The sequence below is a fragment of the Schistocerca gregaria genome, chromosome 5 (genome assembly GCF_023897955.1).
Source record: "Schistocerca gregaria isolate iqSchGreg1 chromosome 5, iqSchGreg1.2, whole genome shotgun sequence".
Lineage (NCBI taxonomy): Eukaryota > Metazoa > Arthropoda > Insecta > Orthoptera > Acrididae > Schistocerca > Schistocerca gregaria.
This window is the reverse complement of record NC_064924.1, coordinates 625,695,214-625,708,509: the sequence shown is the minus strand read 5'-3', so window position 1 is coordinate 625,708,509 and position 13,296 is coordinate 625,695,214.

The following is a 13,296-nucleotide window of genomic DNA, read 5'->3' as shown; positions in this document are numbered from 1 at the left end:
GGTCAGTCGTCAACTGGCTGTCTTCCTCAATGCTGAGGAAGACTCAGAGGACTAACCCCCGCTTTTCACCTCCGAAGGCGTGCAAAAGTAAATAGGTCCCTCGTTATAAAAAAGGTGCCAGGACACGACAGTGTCACCAACCAGCTAGGTAAAATCCTCCCGCCGTCGGCTATTGAACACCTCGCGAACGTCCTCAACGAGATTACTCATACCCGCGAGTTCCCAGCTTACTCGAAACACTCGGAAGTGGTCGCGATACACAAACCAGGGAGATATCCTTTATTCCCGTAGCACTACAGGCCGATCACCCTCTTGCCAACTCTCAGCAAGTATCTATGAGCGGCTCCTGCTAATACCAGTACGAGATCATATCACCAACGAGCGACTTCTGCCGGATTCCCAATTCGGATTCCGACAGAATCACTCCACCCCACAACAGATCATGAGACTGGTGCAAGCAGCCACAGAGGTCTTCAACCACAGAAGCTACTGCGGGATGGTGCTACTTGGCCGGACGGTGTGGCCGAGTGGTTCTACGCGCTTCAGTATGGAACCCCGCAACCGCTACGGTCACAGGTTCGAATCCTGCCTCGGACATGGATGCGTGTGATGTCCTTAGGTTGGTTAGGTTTATGTAGCTCTAAGTTCTAGGGGACTGATGACCTCAGAATTTAAGTCCGATAGTGCTCAGAGCCCTTTGAACCATTTGAAGGTGCTATTTGATGTAGCCAAAGCAAATCTGTCTTTCTTAAAACTGAGTCTTTTTAATATGATATATAATTTTATTAATACCAAAATATGGATGAATGATAGTAGCGCCTGCAACAGTACGGGCACTCCAGAGCACACGTCGTGTTGTCGTCACGAGCACCCAGAGAATGGTGGTTGTGAGGCGTCAGTCACACTGCAACGCATAGCAGCTTAGCGGAATGACTGCATGGTACATCTTGGTGCAATAACCAGGAAGGTCAATGGGGGCTTCGTGCAGTATTCCACCTAGTTGCTGCATGCTCGCATTCCTTCAAATGAACTCTCCATACAGATGGAGAGAAGAGAACTTGAGACGGTCGCAAACTGAAGGATGCAGTCTTCAAGATTATCTTTGCCAGTGATATGGAAATATGGGTTCGAAAGGGTTACAGACAATCACGGAATCGATTGTCGAAGGGGTAAAGTTGCTGACACCTCGATCTACGGCAAAGTAAGTAAGAAACAATGGCTGTAGAACGAAGTAATTTGAGAGTGCATTGAGCTGCAGAAATAACCTTCAATGTGTATTAGTTCCACGCGGAAACGATACGCCAATGAATGAAGAAAAAGAGAGGTATGCTATCTTAGTCAAAGAGGCAGTAGTAGGAACAGTAAACGAAGTTCAAACAGTTGGGTAATTTTTCAAAGATTCAGTAGTAGGATTTCTTCTGCTTCTCCTCTCCTGTTCGTTTATTATAGTATTGCAGTTCTTTCTGTGCAGTATTGGTAAGTATGTGCATGTTTTATTAAACACATAAATAGCCTATAGACTGGATGGCACCTTTTCAAGTTTTCTGACAACAGTTGTTCTTTCACAGAATGACTGAAACAAATAAACGTTTTGCCAAGTGGCTCTCACCGACGACGTCATCCTAAGGCCTGTGCCTACACGTCCCTCTCGATCGGAGCAGGTTTTGTGGCATGCAGAGGGCGAGTACGCAAGCAATGTGGTATACAGAGGGCGAGAACGCAAGCAATTCAGAAGTTAAGTGCAAGACCAATGGCAAATGTGATTAAAGCTTCAGAAAAAAAACTGTGTGTCTCCTGGTCCCTAGTTCAATACCGTATAGGGGGAAAAATACTCAAACGCATTTGTAGCTGATTAGTGAATACACAGGGAGAGTGATTTAGTGCACACAGTAGTCGACTTTAGCATCAACAATGGCTCGTATTTGTCTGACTATCGAGTCGGTTCAGCTTGGAAAACAGGTTACATATCTCCATCCTGCGTCATCTTTATGAAAGACGTCTTCAGTTGTAGTAGCTGGCGAATTTTTTTTTTTTTTTGTGGTTTTAGGGCGCTCAACTACAATGGTCATTAGCGCCCTGACTAATTTAGGAATGTACCGCGAGGCACAAGTTTAAAACAGCAACTAAAAGGGACAACACTATAAAAGACATTAAAGGCATAGGATTAAAAAACTACAGCATAATCAAACGTCCTTAGACAGGTGTGTCAAGTTGATAAAACTAAGAACGCGAGCCGCAGCTCCTGGGTCATCCGCTAAAATGGCATCCAGAGTACATGGCAGGCCAAGATCAAGACGCAGCGTAGTAAAACCCGGAAAGGACGTTAAAATGTGGCGGACCGTCAGCAATTGCCCACATGGACAGAACGGCGCCGGCGCTGCCGTCAGCAGATGGCGATGGCTGAACTGGCAGTGTCCAATTCGTAGACGGGCCAAAAGGACCTCCTCCCGCCGAGAAGGACGTGAGGAGGACGTCCAAGCCACGGGAAGAGGTTTCAAGGCCCGAAGCTTGTTGTCCGTAAGTGCAGCCCAATCGGCATGCCACAGCGATCAAATGCGCCGACTAATGACCCTGCTACAATCTGATGAAGGGACACAACAAGAAGCCGTCCGAGGCTAGAGAACCGCAGCCTTGGCCGCTGCTTCTGCAGCTTCGTTCCCAGGGATACCGACATGGCCAGGAACTCACATAAGCTAACTGGAGACCCGGCGTCCACCAGCTGCTGAAGGGAGCCTTGGATCCGGTGCACGAAAGGGTGAACCGGATACGGATCACTGAGGCTCTGGATGGCGCTCAGAGAATCGGAGCAGATGACAAAAGCAGAATGTAGGTGGCGGCAGACGTAAAGAACAGCCTGGTAGAGGGCAAAGAGCTCAACTGTGAAGACCGGACAATGGCCATGTAGCCGGTATTTGAAACTTTGTGCCCGACAATAAAAGAACACCCGACCCCGTCATTGGTCTTAGAGCCATCTGTATAAATACGGGAGTGGTATACTGAACCGGGGGTAACCCCCTTTGGGAGCGATTGGAGGTCAAGGTGAACGCGAACCTTCGCCTGGAGCCAAGGTGGCGTGTGGCTCTCGCCCACTCTAAAGGTTGCAGGGAGTGAAAAATCAAGGAGTTGAAGGAGGCGACGAAAGCGAACTCCAGGGGTTAGCAGGGCAGAGATATACAACCCATATTGACGGTCGAGAGAGTAGTCAAAAAAGGAACGATACGATGGGTGGTCGGGCATTGACAGTAGCCGACAGGCGTAACGACAAAGCAGTATATCGCGCCGGTAGGTGAGTGGCAATTCACCGGCTTCAGCATGAAGACTCTCGACGGGACTAGTATAAAACGCTCCGATCGCAAGACGTAAACCCCGATGTTGTATGGAGTTGAGGCGGCGTAAGATGTACGGCCGTGCAGAGGAGTATACAAAGCACCCATAATCCAGCTTGGAGCGGACGATCGACCGTTATAGGAAAAGTAGGACGGTTCGATCCGCTCCCCACGACGTGCCACTGAGAACGCGGAGGACATTTAGAGAACGGGTACAACGGGCAGCCAAATATGACACATGTGGAGACCAACTAAGTTTCCTGTCAAATATAAGACCTAAAAATTTTGTTGTCTCCACGAATGGGAGAGCAACGGGGCCGAGTCGGAAGGACGGTGGGAGAAACTCCTTCTAGCGCCAGAAGTTAATACAGACTGTTTTCTCGGAAGAAAAACGGAAGCCATTGGCGACACTCCAGGAGTAAAGACGGTCAAGAGAACGCTGAAGACAGCGCTCCAGGAAACATGTACGCTGCGCGCTGCAATAGATGGCAAAATCGTCCATGAAAAGGGAGCCTGATACATCATCTGGGAGGCAATCCATTATTGGATTGATCGCTATGGCGAAGAGAGTGACGCTCAAAACGGAGCCCTGTGGCACCCCATTCTCCTGGCGAAAGGTTTCTGACTGGACAGAACCCACACGTACCCTGAACTGTCGATCCATTAAAAAGGAACGAATAAAAAGAGGGAGGCGACCGCGAAAGCCCCATATATGCATGGTGCGGAGAATGCCCGCCCTCCAACAGGTGTCGTAAGCCTTCTCCAAATCAAAGAACACAGCCGCGGTCGGGCGCTTCCGCAAGAAGTTATTCATAATGAAGGTCAACAAGGTAACCAGATGGTAAACAGCAGAGCGGCCCCTACGAAATCCACATTGTACATTGGTAAGTAGGCGTCGAGGTTCGAGCAGCCAAACCAAACGAGAGTTAACCATTCGCTCCATCACCTTACAGACACAGCTGGTAAGCGAGATGGGTCGATAACTGGAAGATAAGTGCTTGTCCTTCCCCGGCTTAGGAATCGGTACAACAATAGACTCGCGCCAGCATGCGGGAACATGTCCCTCAATCCAGATGCGATTGTAAGTACGAAGAAGGAAACCTTTACCCGCAGGAGTAAGGTTCTTCAACATCTGAATATGAATAGAATCAGGCCCCGGAGCGGAGGACAGTGACCGGGCAAGTGCATTTTCGAGTTCCCGCATGGTGAATGGCGCATTGTAGTTTTCACAATTCAAGGAGTGGAAATTAGGTGGCCGAGCCTCCTCTGCCTGTTTTCGGGGGAGGAAGGCAGGGGGGTAATGAGTGGAGCTCGAAACCTCTGCGAAAAAGCGGCCGAAGGCATTGGAGACATCCTCAGGGGCCACAAGGACGTCATTCGCGACCGTCAAGCCAGAAACTGGTGAGTGGACCTTAGTGCCAGATAGCCGGCGCAGGCTACCCCAGACAACAGAAGAAGGAGTAAAACTGTTGAAGGTGCTTGTGAAAGCCGCCCAGCTGGCTTTCTTGCTTTCTTTAAAAATACGACGACACTGTGCACGTAATCGTTTATAATTGATACAATTCGCCATTGTAGGGTGGCGTTTAAAGGTGCCTAAAGCACGTCGACGAGCACGTAAGGCGTCTCTACATGCTGCGGTCCACCAGGGGACCGGTACACGGCGTGGAGAAGAAGTAGTGTGAGGGATGGAATATTCAGCAGCAGTGAGAATGACTTCCGTGAGGTGTGTGGCCTGACTATCGCAGCTTCTGAAGGTTTGATCCTGAAAGGTCGCCCTGGAAGAGAAGAGCCCCCAGTCTGCTTTGGAGATGTTCCAACTAGTTGAGCACGGAGAGGGGGTATGATGCAGGAGATGGATAACACACGGGAAGTGGTCGCTCGAATATGTATCAGAAAGCGCATACCACTCAAACCGGCGTGCAAATTGGGTAGTACATACAGAGAGGTCTAAATGGGAATAAGTGTGAAATGTGTCTGAAAGGAAAGTAGGGGCGCCAGTATTGAGGCAGATAAGATTGAGCTGCTAACAGGGAGCTACTCGGACAGGATGCTGGAGAGCCCCAAAGAGGATGGTGAGCATTGAAGTCTCCAGTTAACAAAAATGGTGCAGGAAGCTGAGCAATAATTTGCTGCATGTCTGCCCTGGTAACGGCAGACGACGATGGAGTGTAAACGGTAGAAATGGAAAATGTAAAAGTGGGAGAGAGTAATGCGGAAGGCAACTGCCTGCAGGCCGGTGTGCAATGTGATGGGATCATAGTAGATATCATCCCGGACCAGCAACATAACCCCTCCATGAGGCGGAATACCTGCCACAGGGTGTAAGTCAAAACGCACAGAGGTGTAGTGTGCCAAGGCAATTTGATCGCATGGGCGTAGCTTCGTTTCCTGGAGCGCTACGACGAGCGGACGGTGCGAGCGGAGCAGCAATTTCAAGTCCTCTCGGTTGGAACGAATGCTGCGAATATTCCAGTGAATAAGTGCCATCGTGAGAGGGAGAAGATGCAAGAAGGGGTCACCTCGAAGGCCGCTGAGGGCCTGGCTTCGAGCGAGCACTGCCGCCGCTAGCAGGAGGCGGACAGTCATCGTTCATGTGTTCTATAGGTTTATCGGCCATCTTGTGAAGATGGCCGGGAGGGGGAGCTTCCTTCGCTGGTGAACGGCCAGATGTTCGGCTACCAGCGGTGCGGCCAGGCGAAACGGATGACGGCCTGAGGCGGCAACCTCTGGGGGGCGCCGGAGGAGAAATGCGCCGTGGCGGGGAAGGAGAACTGTGCTTCCTATGAGCCTTCTTGGAAGGTCGTTTTGTGGAAGGATTGGTCGATGGCTGAGGGTTCGAGGTACGTAGAAGGTCTGCACGAGACGGTTCCTTCTTGAAGGCCCATGCTTCTGACTTCTGGGTCTTCGTCCTGGCAGAAGCTGATAAAGGTGCTCGTGTCGACAGGAGGAAGACGAGACGACGACCGGGCGATCTTAGCACTGGCCGAACAGACGACCGTAGTGCTGAAGGTCAGATCGCATGTCTGCGTCGGCACCTCCCTGGTAGTCCGAGGAGAGGCGAGGACAGTACTGTACTTCCCCGCTGGGAGCAACGTGGGCTTCCTACTAGCGAATAGCTTGAGAGCAGCCGAGGTGGAGACTTTCTCTTTGACCCGAATTTCTTGGATACAGCGTTCTTCCTTGTAGACGGGACAGTCGCGGGAGGACGTTGCATGGTCACCGCGACAGTTCACGCAACGAGGAGACGGAGGTGGACAGGCACCCTCATGGGCATCCCTGCCACAATTCACACATGTAGCCGCATTGGAACAAGAATGGCGAGTGTGATTGAAACGCTGACACTGGTAGCAGCGCGTAGGTGTCTGGACATAGGGGCGAACAGAAATAACCTCGTAGCCCGCCTTGATGCGCGACGGCAGATGAACACTATCAAAGGTCAAGAAAAGTGTCTGGGTCGGTACAAGGTCATTGTTGACCTTTTTCATGACCCTATGGAGAGGCTTCACGCCCTGCTCAGCGAGGAAAGACTGAATCTCCTCGTCAGTCAATCCGTCGAGTGATCTAGTATAGACCACAACACGAGAGGAATTCGAACTGCGGTGAGCCTCCACCCGGACAGGGAACGTGTACAGGAGTCTGGCCCGAAGCAGTTTTCGTGCCTGAAAGGCGCTCTCAGTTTCTAGTAACAAGGTACCATTACGCAACCTGGTACAAGACTTGACAGATCCGGCTATGGCATCTACGCCCTTCTGGATAACCAAAGGGTTGACAGAGGAAAAATCCTTTCCATCCTCAGATCGAGAAACTACGAGGAACTGTGGGGCAGGCGGTAGAACTTTTGTCACTGGTGGCTGGTCAAGTTTCCGTTTGTGGGCAGAAGTCGAGAGAGAAGAAGAGAGATCCATTGCGGAGGAATCCCCCATGATTGCCAGCGTCTCCGACGGCGCGCTCCTTCCTTGTGGGGACCCTCTCAGAGGGCACTCCCGCCTTAGGTGATTGTTCACACCTCAGGTCACACCTCCCGAGAAACGGACGGAGGGACCAATCGGCATGGTCGGAAGGTGTCAGCTCAGGCAATCACCCCTCCCTGGGCCTGGCCTTTACCAGGGGGTACGTGCGTGCCTTACTTGTCTACCCAGGGCGGGGAATTACGCGTTACCCCGTCACCGGGTACGCGTGCGAACGCGTGGGTCACCCTTCAGGCACGCACAGGGAGGAAGGAAGAAGAGGAAAAAGAAAGGAGAGAGGGAAAGAAAGGACAGACTGTCTCAAACGCCGAAGCGGAGACCAGAGAAGGAGAAGAAGGCAAGGAGAAGAAGGTAAGGAGAAGAGTAAGACAGTGAGATGGAGAAGAACAAAGAAAGGAACCAACCAAACGAAGGAAGATACCAAAGGAAGGAAGAAACCAGAAGAAATGAAAAACAAAAATGAACGCAAATATAGGTCGTGAAACCGTCCGTCTCCGGACGCAGGCGCTGACTACCCCCTTGAGCGGGAGGGACTCCTTTTAGTCGCCTCTTACGACAGGCAGGAATACCCCGGGCCTATTCTAACCCCCGGACCCGCAGGAGGGAGCTGGCGAATTGTGCGTGCCTCTATCTCGCCAAGTCAAGATAAAATGTGCCAAAGGGTGGGAAATTTATAGAAGACTAGGCCAGGCCAGTAGATAAAACCTTTGTATCGACGTAAGTCAGGACGGCACAGACAATTATTACCTTGTAATATATCTGTATGAAGACCTCGAACACAAGACACTTCCATTGACATTAACACTTCAGAAATGGAACGGATGCTTAGTAGATTATCGTCTATGCGAACCATAGGAGGTGTTGTGTACCTAATTCGAGCCCAAAGCACCACGCTATGTGCTAGGCCCGTATCACGTGCCGAATGCAATCTGGCACTGTTCTTTCTCCATAGTACTTTTGCAGTAGTGCCGTCTACATCTACATTGACATCCATACTCCGCAAGCCACCTGACGGTGTGTGGTGGAGGGTACCATGAATACCTCTACCGGTTCTCTCTTCTATTCAAGTCTCGCATTGTTCATGTAAAGAAAGATTGTCGCTATGCCTCTGTGTGGGTTCTAATCTCTCTGATTTTATCCTCATAGTCCCTTCGCGAGATACACGTAGGAGGGAGCAATATACTGCTTGACTCCTCGGTGAAGGTATGTCCTCGAATCTTCAACAAAATCCCGTACCGAGCTACTGAGCGTCTCTTCTGCAAAGTCTTCCACTGGAGTTTACCTATCATCTCCGTAACACATTTGCGATTCCTAAATGATCCAGTAACGAAGTGCACTGCTCCCCGCTGGCTCTTCTCTATTTCTTCTATCAACTCTGTCTGGTACGGATCCCACACCGGTGAGCAATATTCAAGCAGTGGGCGAACAAGTGTTCTGTAACCTACTTCCTTTATTTTCGGACTGCATTTCCTTACGATTTTTCCAATGAATCTCAGTCTGGCATCTGCTTTACCGAAGATTCATTTTATATTGTCATTCCGTTTTAAATCACTCCTAATGCCTACTCCCAGATAATAGCAACGGTCCTACGACACTCCGCTGCGGCACACGTTAAATCGTGGAGAAGAGATAATCACTACAATAGTACGTTAAAGTTCATGATTAGCATTGACTCTCTATAAGTCTGAACTTGAAATCCGTAATGAAGAAACAGCCAAAATTAATATTCACTCGGAAGTACAAAATAACGTTGTTGAGGCCGACGGGTGATACCAATTTACTGAGCGTCTCTGATGCAAGGGCCAAGTACTGGTGATGGTGAATGTTGCTGCACAGCGTCCTACTTGGCAAGAATTCCCATAGAGACTCTGGTTGAAGCACTGTGGTTGCCGTCGGCGCCTGGCCCAGAGCTCGACGGAAGATGCTTCTGAGCGGTTTTGCGCCGCACTAAATACACACGGCGTCTAGGGTTATTAGAGGAACTATTGGCGATTGCGTGGCCTGAGGAGGGAGACAGGTGGGCGGGGCCCGCAACTTCTGGCGGCGCTTGCTCTGCCACCTCCTGCTGACCCAGACAGCGTGCGTACTTATAGCCCTGTCGTCTGCTGGTGTAACCCGTGCAAGGTTAGGCAGTTGTCAAACCATTGTTGTGGGAAGGGATGCCAGACTGTAGAGCGTACATCTCTCACAGAGCGAAGCTCCCTTCCTGAACCAAAGTTCGTGACGTGGGTGCATTCAACTTTGCGGCCGAGTAAACACTCGTAAGTTTGTCATCTCTGGCAGTGGTCGCGTTAGTCACTGATTCTGCGTGTCGATGTGAATCACCCCCTTGCAACCATAGATTCCATATACGCGTTCATTGAGCAATTCAAGCAGCAGTATTGTAGATAAGACACGATCCTGCCGTCGCATTCAGACATGTGTTGGCAGACGCTTCTTCTTTCCACACAAAGGCTAAAATGATCCTCTCACAGACAACGCACAAACTAATGAGATTTCCGAATGAGAATCCCCTTACTTGCAGAATTTTGATGGTGTTATTCCTGTATACCTGAACAGTTGCGCTGAAATGCTTCGTCTGTGTATCAGAGTATGTCGTATCGGTTTGATGTTTGTTGCATTCCGTCACACGGTGTTGCAGTTCTTATGACCATCGGTGTGCGTTAAATAATATACAAAATTTCTGACACCTGTATGATACAAACAAGGAATGACTTGCTCAGTCTGTGTCCCTCTTTGTTCGGAAATGGGAACTGCATCTGATGTTCATTACATTCGAATGATCTGCATATACGACCGGCACTGCGTCGACACCAAGTCACCCCGGATTTTAATTGTGTAACCCTTGAGAGCCGTGGTCGTCAAACCGTGGACAGCGAGCTTCAAACACAGTAAATCACGTGTTCATGTGGTTCGCGGTCCTCCGCTATATTTTATAGCACTGCGCCTAGCAACTAACAGTCGAACCGAACTAATGCTCAAAGATACTTAACCCTAGATTACTAAACCCTCGTAAAATTTACGATTGCATTAGGGTAGAAAACGGGGTATTTTGTACTTGATTTATCCTCTAACACATCGTTAGATACCTAATAATAAATTAATTAATGCATAACGTATAAATATTTCTCATCTATATTGTTCTAGGATTACGACAGTGGTATAACTGCTCAGCAACACACAAAAATACTTACAGAGACAGTGATATTTTAGGAGGTGCTTCGTTTTAATTGACGTCGGTGAACTCGGGCATGATCTACGAAAAGCTGGTCGGTTATCTCAGCGACAGACGGGTCGCGACACCTTTGAGATTAGAGGGTGTTAGTCGAGGAGTGTATTATCTTCCTGTAATGACAACTCATGGGCGTGTGTGCCTCGTACCGATGATCTGCTATGGTATCAAATTCTTTTCGAAATTTGTGGTAAGCTTTTATGGGACCAAACTGCTGAGGTCATCGGTCCCTAAGCCTACACACTACTTAATCTGACTTAAACTAACTTACGCTAAGGACAACACACACAACCATTCCCGAGGGAGGATTCGAAACTCTGATGGGGCGAGCCGCACGGATCGTGGCAAGGCACCCATGACCGCGCGACAAAAGTAAGAATAATGAGTGAATGCGCATTAGAGAGGCGGTCATCATCAAATGTGGTACATACTGTAGCAAGAAATAAGAAATTAGATTAAGGCGGTTGCAATGCAACGCAATAAGTAGAAGAAAATTCACATTCAAAACATTTTCGTGCATTATTAATTGTGTCTCATATTGAATACTGCAGTTACCTATTAACTACAATAAATGGTATTAACGATTAATCATCCGCTCACGCAGGTAGCACAACACTTCGTCAGGCTGTTATAATGTCACAAGTTTGGCATTCCGAAGGGTACCGACTTCCAAGGATCAGTATTTGGGAGCCGGTGACCAAATCATCTCGCCCTTACCATAAGTAGTCTACATGGGGCTAGTAACTTACTAGTTTATGTAGGTTACCAATTAATGATATGAATGGTGCATACGTGGTCCGAGGTGCTGCCCCACAATGCCAGTATTGGCTCCTGAGTAGAAAACTTGGACTATCACTGCTTTAGAGCGATGAGGCACATGCAGGAAATAGAACAGATATATGTCTGAAATCAGTCAGCCACAGTATTGAAACATTTTAGTATCTGAAATCATTTACCTCTCAGCATCACTTTAAATGAACACTCTACCTATATTTGACCATTCCGCGATTCACCTTCTTATCACGATACCAAAACAGCTTAAGAGGCTTTTGGTGTCTAAATATAGGCCACCTCGATAGATCCCAACCACCTGTATATTCAAGTAGACTATTACTTGTACTATAGGTTCTTCGAAATTCACGACCTTCCTTACGTAAATGACAGTAAATAATCGATTATAGCAATTCTACAACAGCACAGAGCACTCGAAACGATATAGGCGATAGTATTAACTTCTTACCAATCTGTAACTATATGAAAATCTAGAACATGTAGCGCAGAATTCTTGTATACCTCTAAAAAGCAAAAATCGCACAAATATCAAGTTGATCAATAGAAAGACATAACTGTAATGCATGTGATAACGCCTCACATTTACGACGTTCCGTATGATCAGGAAAGGGAGACAGGCCTAGTAGACAGTCATCGAAAATGTTGATGCCGAAGCACATTAGCCTCATTCACGAGTTCAATATCTGTAGTTTGTAAATATTCGTAGCCATGCTGTCGGTTAGCTATTAAATGACAGTAGTGAAGAGTGTGACTATGGTTTTAATACTTATCAAATATCAGTGTCTTGGCAGTTCGTACGTCCGAACTTTCACTTTCTTAGATTTTGCTATTGTATAGATAAAATAGGAGGTTTTTTCCCACTGGGATGAATGTAGGAATTTCCAGCCACTGATACTGGGATTAGCCAATTATATCACAAATAAGCATACATAGACTAAGCTCAATAGAACCACGACCTCACAGGCACCCATCAACAGATGTTTAAATCAGTGAAACCCATCTCCACAAACATGTACGCCTCCGAGATTCAGCCGCTGCTACGTAGAATATGTGCTTCACAAAAACTGCCAAGAATTGGAAATGTCGACACTACGAGCCGGGTTATAACGATTACGGAAGCTTCATTGTAGGAAGAGATGAGAACTTATTCAGGATACAACGGCACGCAGCCGCCTATGAACAATACTGCGACGCTATAAACAATACAATTGAAACATCTCTGCTGGACGTCGAGCGCCACACACGTTATTTGCATACCGACATGACTGAGTCACGAACTGGGGGCCAAATCACACAGAATGGTCCCGAAACTGGACACTTACACTACTTATCTTGCAGACTTTCTTCCTTTAAAATCGTTTACGAAGCCGGGATCCGGCTCCCAGACTTACAAACTGAGAAAGTTCTTCTGATAATACCATAAAATTCAAGCAGTTCAACAGGTACATTGTATGACTTCTGAAATTTTCCCGGCGTATTTGTTCTTCTAATAATTTCCGGGTATGCAGCCGGATCCCGTCGAGATTCTGCCACGATATTTCGGCCCAGAGACGTCCGGCCATCATCAGGTGAGTACACAACTACTGAAGAGCCCAGGTGCAGTCGCGGTATTTATACCGATTCTCGCGCACGTGTTGACATGCGCGGCATAGCCGAGTTGTACGTGCTGCCCTCGGTGGTGAAAGTAAAAGATCATCTAGTCATTGAGTATCGAATGACGCTGTCTATTCCGCTGTTAATGTATAATTTTAATAACAGGATTCCAAGTTTTATCCAGATGAAAGCCGTTGTCACGATTTATAAGATTATCGGCAAGACGTATTTCCACTGATTCCTTGATTACGGAATCCCAAAATCCGGAAACAGGAGCTAAAATTTTTTTTGTTCCATTGTATTCCATTGAATGTCCCAATGAAATACAATGCTCTGCTACTGCCGATTTTGACGGTTGCCGCAGACGGGTGTATCTTTCATGTTC